Below are 7,771 nucleotides of genomic sequence, written 5' to 3' on the forward strand. Positions count from 1 at the left end.
GCCCCCCCCCCCCCCCACCTGTAATGATACCCCCATCACCACTGCAAATTCTTATCGGTTCCTCGGCACCACCATCACCCAGGACCTCAAGTGGGAGCCGACCATCAGCTCCCTCATCAAGAAGGCCCAGCAGAGACTGTACTTCCTGCGACAGCTGAAGAAGGCCAAGCTGCCGGCCAAGCTGATGGTGCAGTTCTACACGGCCATCATCGAGTCCATCCTCAGCTCCTCCATCACGGTGTGGTACGCCGGGGCCACTGCCAGGGACAGACTCAGACTGCAGCGCGTTGTGCGCTCAGCTGAGAAGGTGATCGGCTGCAGCCTTCCATCCCTCCACGACCTGTACGTCTCCAGGACTGTGAGGCGAGCAGGTCGGATCACAGCTGACCCTGCTCACCCTGCACACGGACTGTTTGAACCACTCCCCTCAGGCAGGAGGCTTCGGTCCATTCGGACCAGAACCTCCCGCCATAAGAACAGTTTCTTCCCCTCTGCTGTTGGACTCCTGAACACTCATAATGCTACCTCATAATTTCTGCTTTGGTCACATTACATCTGTATTATAATTGAATACTCCATCTGTACTGTTTTCTAAGCTTTTTATTGTTTTCTATTGTATGGGTGTACATATGGTTATGTTATGTTTTTAATTTTACTTTATTTGTGGGTGTACACAGGTCTTATGTCTTATGTAATGTTCTCATTTTTACTTAATTTTTACTTTATTTTACTTTATTACTATTCGCACCTTATGTCGAAGCAAATTCCTAGTTTGTGAACCTCGTTCATTGACATGGCGATAATAAACTGATTCTGCTTCTGCTTCTGAAACACGTGACTGCGTATCGGTGAGTTCAAAGAGTGTCGCAACTCTCTCTATGGCGCTGAGAGGGACGGTCTGTGTCTGTTAATACGAATGAGTGAAAATCAACACATTATTAATGTGTTTTAAACTTTAGATTTAGGGTAAAATATCAAGTCTTTTCAAGTTAACAGGTTCAAGTCAAAGTCGTCACAAGTCTCTGAACATTTTTTCAAGTCAAGTCTAAAGTCTTAACATTAATGACTCGAGTCAGACTCGAGTCCAAGTCTTGTGATTCGAGTCCCCACCTCTGGACTGTAGGCCTCTAAGTAAGGAGAGCCACCTTGTTCTAAATAAAAGAAAAGTGTCCTTAAGTCATTGTGTAATGTTCATGTTCTAACTCATTAAGTACTTGGTATTGGTACTCAGTATCGGCAAGTACACAAACTGAAATACCCGTACTCGGTTTAATGAAAACTGGTATCGGGACACGCCTAGCTAAAATGTTCTTAATCATAGGTAAAAGTTAGCTAAACACATACTTAAATGGTACAATTGGCAAAAACACAAGTAAAAACTCAAAGAATCAAACCCAAAAAAGTCCATGCTCAATAATCCAACAATTTTCAGTCAGGACATCCGGACACTTTCAAAGGATCAAAGTACATTAAAGTACAAGAAAAAGACCAAAACAGAGTGAGGTTCCTTGTTGAAGGAAGTGAAGAGACTTCGGTATATTCTTTTAAAGAAACTGAAATATTTTGAAAAGTATAAAGTTACAAAATAACAAAACTCATAAAACTCGTGCCCTGAATGAGCCCAATGTTTTCATACAAAAATAACCAGGTAGTTCAGAGACAAAAACCATGTATGGAAGAAACTTTAAACAGGAAAACAGTGACGGCGCTAACTCTGTGTGATAATCAAATCCAATGATACTTCTGCTAATTCATATTACATAAAAATAAATGCATTGCTGGATTTAAAAATAGTTTTATTTAGAAAAGGAGAAGTGAGAATAAATTACAGGTACCCTTACAGGAAAGCAGTTCAGTCACATCAACAGAATAAATTAAATAAAACTGACAAAACTCAAAAATATTCAGAGTTTCAAGTAAAACAGCATAATTTTCCCCAAAACATCAGGACTTTCATTTAGCAGCACAAATTACTTTTACTTTTAATTATCATCAAACGTCATTTATCGTTCAAACTATTAACTCTCATGACAGTAATCAGTTTTTACAAGTTTGTCTTACAGCTTAAAAAAATAATAATTAAAGAAACATCCCCAGGTTCAGTTCTAATCTGATAACCCCTCTCACATTTCTCCAACATTAGAATGATATATTCGTAAAGCCATTAAAAGTGAAAATTTTCCATCAGAGTAAAGTGCGTAATGCCCAGGACTCTGTCGGTCCATTTGTCTTCAGAAGGTGCCAGAACCAGAACCCTCCCTGTGGAGAAGAAAACCAAAGATGAGAACCATCCTGACGATGTAATGCTTCAGAAAATGAACAAACTACATATTGACACAGACAGGTGGTATATTATAGTGGTGGAGAAGTTGTACTCACTGCCAGTGATCTTAGTTTCGGTGTATGCTCCCAACTGGGATGACTCTACATGTTTTAATAACCCCTTTCCAAACATACAGAATATATCAACATATAACCTTACTTGGTGATGCAAATTGTGTGCTTGCATCTCTGAACCATGTTAGATGGAAAAAACTACCCTGACTAATCTAAACAAGTTAAGTCTGGTCCTCTGGACATTCAAAAAACAAAACAAAGCTAAACAAAAACATGTAGAAAAGTTTTGTCTATCATCTGAAAGACTTCTTCAGTCTGAGGTGCTGTATTCAGCTCAGTCTTATAAATAGCACCTTCTCAGAGTGGATCAACCATAGCTGATATCTCATTCCTTAAATCTTATGGCGTGGCTGATGTGTGGCTCATCCATAATTCTACTACAAGATCATACTAATTTTTTCTTCATTTCAAAAGATATACTCTTGAATTGACTATTTCTTCCTTGATAAACTAATTCAGAATCAGCTTTATTGTCATTGCACCAAAGCGCCGCAAAATTACATTTCAGTACAGCCCATCCGAGAGAAACATAAATAAACAAACAAGGGGAGACGGAGGTGATTGAGGCTGCCGCCCTCGAGAGGTGCAGCCCTTTTTTTCAGACAAGGAAAAAGAAACACAAGGGAGAGTGTAGGTGTAAAAAATATCATATCCTACACTTTGTCCTAGACGGAACACAGTGTGAAAGTTGCAAAAAAAGAAAAGAAATCACCTCAGCACATGAAACAGCAACATACTGATGACATCATAATACATTTATGCATGAGGAGGCCAACAAGGGCAGTGAGTTATCCGTGGAGACTGCCAGAAAGCTCCATGGTCCTGATAACGATGGCACAGTGGGTATGTTTACATGGACATAAGTAACCGGATCAAATGGCCGGTCAGAATAAAAGTGTGTCATGTAAACACTCCGTTCGGGTTATTTTTTGTGTATTCGGCGCGATCCGTTATAATTTGTGATCAGAACGAAACGGGTGGTTTACGCCGATCCGAAACCCGATCGGTGCGCATGTAAACACGATCTGTTTGTTTTTATCTGATGGTGAAAAACTAACCTGACTGCGCATGTGCGACTTTGCCATTTCCGCCTGGCTAACGCTAATAATATTAGCATGTCAGGGAAGCAAAACTGGTCGGTGAGCGACACATTTCTACTAGAAACTTTGAAAGAGCTCAAAATGATGTGTATCACCTGTAGCTCAGTCAGGGAGTGCAATAACGTCTCCACCATCATTAAAACCTGTCGCAGGTCCATTTTGGGTGCTCAGGTTTGTTTACGTTCACCCGGAAGTAGAACTTCTTCTTCGGTGGTTTTTTTAAGGAGAGTTTACCACTCTGCGCATGTCAGTACTGCTGTTCAGAACAAAGCCCGCTGCATGTAAACGCTCATCATGAACAGATTGTGCCCATGTAAACAACACATTTGAATTATTCAAACAGAACACATTTAAATCCGGTCAAAGAATTCTGCGCATGTAAACATAGCTACTGTCTATCAGTCTGCTCAACTCTGACACAGATCCACAAGTGTCCTTGGGAGGAGAGCAATAGGGGAGGGGGGTGGGAGCTTCTTGTTTACATAGACAACCAGGAGAAGTTGAGATAGCTGGCCAATTTATGGCAGAGTGGGGGCACAAATTCAGATAATTATTTTGGGTCAGGCAGCCTCTGCTTGAATTTCCATGTCTGTCTTCGTAGTTCTACTGGCATGTCTCACTGGCGTTTCCAAACAGCCAAATTTTGTGGTCACACCGCCATACCGAGCTTGTTGCCTTCTCCAAGGTCGATTCCTTCCCGCCAGTGAGTCCCAGGACCTGCAAGTGGCCTGCAATTCTTAGAAATCACTTAAAAATCACCATGGGCGGCAGCTTTGATCCTTCCGTGCAGCATGCCAGCGAAGTGGGACTTTTGGTGACTCATGGTGAGGATGGTCATGCTTTTTTTCCCTTTCTGTGCCACACTCCATCCCATTGGGATATCAAAAGTTAATGGAACTTCATCCATATTAATAATGTGGTCAGGCGAGATGCTGTGCTCCTGCACCTGCCTTTCCACAAAGGCGCGGAAACGCTCAACCTTTTCTGTAAAATCAGCCGGCTGCTTTTGGCACATGGAGGTCCGCGCTCTGATGGAGACGGTTCCAGCGAATGAATCTGAAACACCACGATGGTCCACCCGCAAACTCTGTGATGTCCAGCTCCTTGGCAACCGCCATGGCATGGAGACGTAGCTGCACCGTCGACAGCCCTCTGCCAGAAGCTCGCTCCTCCAGCACCCACGTCTTCACCTTTTCCTCCAAAGCTGGCCACTTCGCCTTACTCCCGCGGTTCGCCCTCTTCGAACGCTTCATGGCCGTTAGGGTGACCTCTGCCTTCCTCCAATCTCTAACAAGCTTTTCACTCACCCCGAACCTGCGATCTACTTCACGGTTCCCGTGTTCAGCTGCAAACTTTATCACCTGCAGCTTGAACTCAGCAGAATATGAATTTCTCTTTCTCTTTGGCGGCATTTTCTCTATTGTTGTTGTGTTGTCCTCTCTTTCCTCCTACTCATTGAGACGTTTTTGGCACGGGCTGATGGGATTTTAGTGGTTCTGGAATAAACAAATAATGGGGTATGCCTACAGGTATACCGGTAGTCGTCAAAAGCCTAGAGGGCCCTCTAGCGCCCCTAGTGACCGAAAATGCACCTTTTTTTTTTTCAGTCAGAATGAATGGAAACGTTCATATCTCGGACAAAAATTGGTCTAAAAATATGGGAAAAAATCCATAAATACATCGCTTCACCGTATAAGTCGTAGGACATGCAAATTAGGCAAAACACTACGACTTATACAATGAAAATATGGTAAACTGTTTTCCCCAATAAGCAGTAGACTCCTTTAGTGGACCGACCAGTTTGCTGGTGATTTGCTCCACAGACTGATGAAGTCCTCCAGATAGAGGGTGAAACGTCTTTCCACAAAAAAGAAACTGTCCAAATGACCTCATTGACCATCATTGTATTATATCTATGTTGCTTGTGCTGGGGTAGTTTTTGCTACCTTACACTGTGCCCCGTGTGTCAAGGACAGAGTGTGAGAGATCTTTTTTTATACCTTCTTTCCTCATGTTTTTATTTCCTTTTCTTATTCAAGTGAAAATGGCAGCACTTCACACAAAGCTGCAGCCTCTGTGCATTTCCATCTAGTGACATCACGAGCGCCACAGCATGGCCACATTGATGGGAGCTCTGCTTCGACTTGATCTTTTTTTGTTCTCGTTTTAACCTTTTTTTGCGCCTACACTGCACACCCACGCTACGGGTATGACCGCAACACACTTGTGGAGTTTTGTGTGTTGCTGCCTTGCCATCATGCCATTATGCCATCCTGCTATTGTGGTTCAAGTTCCCAGCCCCCCCTCCAACCTCGGGCTCAAGCTCTGGCCTGTCATGGTAGCCGTCTCCATGATTCCTTCATTCATTCATTCAACCTTTATTTAACCAGATAAGTCACATTGAGCCTCGAAGACTCATTTACAAGTGAGACCTGTTTGGACAGACAATAAAAAGTAGTGGAAAATGACACATATGGTTTGGAGACAAAAAAAAAATCCAGACACACACTAGCACATAATAACGCCGACATTACGCGAGGGGGGGGGGGGGACGCAAGGGCGGTGAGCAGCCAAAGACAACACAGAGAGGCACTGCAGAGTTCAGATCAAATCACTCAATTCAAATAGTTCCCTTTGGAGAGATCTGTGCACACTCGTGGTGTGCCGAGGACGACCAGAGACAAATCCAGAGTCCTGAAATCATGACAGAATGTTTATTCAGCTGGACTCCTCTGAAAAGTCCATGGAAATTCCTCAGGAGGGGGGGAGGGAGGGGCTGAACATCAGGTTTACAAAACATTCCAGGCAGGTTGAGATGAGATGCCCTGTCAAGGCCAGTCAGGGAGCCGAATTAAGATAAACACGATTATTTTGGGGACAGGCAGAACTTTAATGACACTTTAATGACCCGCTGAGAAACAGACCCTGGTTATTGTCAGCTCCGTAGTCTGAAACGTGGCTTTAGGGACTCCAGCGGCCATAGTTAAATGCATTCGGGGGCCAGAGCGGGCGACATAGAATCTTATTTGAAACTGCTGACTAAGTGTAAGGCTAAATACAGTAAGATTGTTATTCACATCGGCGGTAATGACACCCGGTTACGCCAATCGGAGAGAACTAAAATTAATGTTGCTTCAGTGTGTGACTTTGTTAAAACCACGTCAGACTCCGTAGTTTTCTCCGGCCCCCTCCCCAACCTGACCAGCGATGACATGTTTAGCCGTATGTTGTTGTTTAACTGCTGGGTGTCCAGGTGGTGTTCTGACAATGACGTGGGCTACATACAGTGCCTTGTGAAAGTATTCGGCCCCCTTGAACTTTTAACTTTTTGTCACATTTCAGGCATCAAACATAAATATATTAAATTTAATTTTTTTGTGAAGAATCAACAACAAGTGGGACACAATCATGAAGTGGAATGAAATTTATTGGATGCGTCAAACTTTTTTAACAAATAAAAAACTGAAAAGTGGGCGTGCAAAATTATTCAGCCCTTTTTCACCATCTTCTATGGTGTTGTGTGTTGGAGCAGCAGCTTATCATCAGCTGAGAAGCAGCAGCTAGATAAGATCATCAAGAAGGCCAGCTCTGTGCTTGGACGCCCCCTCAACCCAGTGCAGGTGGTGGGAGATAGAAAGACTCCAGCTAAAATAACATCATTGCTGGACAACGTCTCCCACCCCATGCATGAAGCTGGTGCTGAACTGGACAGCTCCTTCAGTGACAGATTCCTGCTCCTAAATGCACAAAGGAGCGTTACTGCAGGTCCTTCCTCCCAGCAGCTGTTAGACTCTACAACCATCACTGCTCCAACAAACTCTATAAGGATTAAATGCATGCTGACCTGTGCTAAAACACACACTCTGCCTATAATACTGTACTGTAAACAGTCTGCCATTCTCAATGTTCCTACACATATTGAACATTATTATTGATATTGTTCATCTTATTTCTTATATATTGTATTGTTTATTAACATTTTAGGAACTTTTGTGTGAAATCTTTTTATCTTTTTATCTGTCGCTGCTGCTACACTGGAATTTCCCATCCGTGGGACAATAAAGGGTGTTTCTATTCTATTCTATTCTATTCTATTCTATTCTATTTTACTTTCAGTGCAGCAAACTCAATCCAGAAGTTCAGTGAGGCTCTATGAATGATCCAATGTTGTCCCAAATGACTGATGATGATAAATAGAATCCACCTGTGTGTAATCAAGTCTCCGTATACAGGTCCTTCTCAAAAAATTAGCATATTGTGATAAAGGTCATTAT

At 42.7% G+C, this 7,771-nt stretch overlaps 1 protein-coding gene across 1 annotated transcript in view; it reads right to left on the reverse strand.

Moving 5' to 3' along the window:
* Positions 1-2,036: 2,036 nt before the first annotated feature.
* The window catches only part of si:dkeyp-72e1.6 (transmembrane protein 238-like), a 32,523-nt gene continuing 26,788 nt past the window's right edge, over positions 2,037-7,771 (reverse strand). The window contains 1 exon segment of the mRNA XM_037689356.1: positions 2,037-2,259. The gene's annotated coding sequence lies outside the window, so the exon portion shown is untranslated.

The sequence above is a fragment of the Nematolebias whitei genome, chromosome 15 (assembly GCF_014905685.2).
Source record: "Nematolebias whitei isolate Nwh7 chromosome 15, NemWhi1, whole genome shotgun sequence".
NCBI lineage: Eukaryota > Metazoa > Chordata > Actinopteri > Cyprinodontiformes > Rivulidae > Nematolebias > Nematolebias whitei.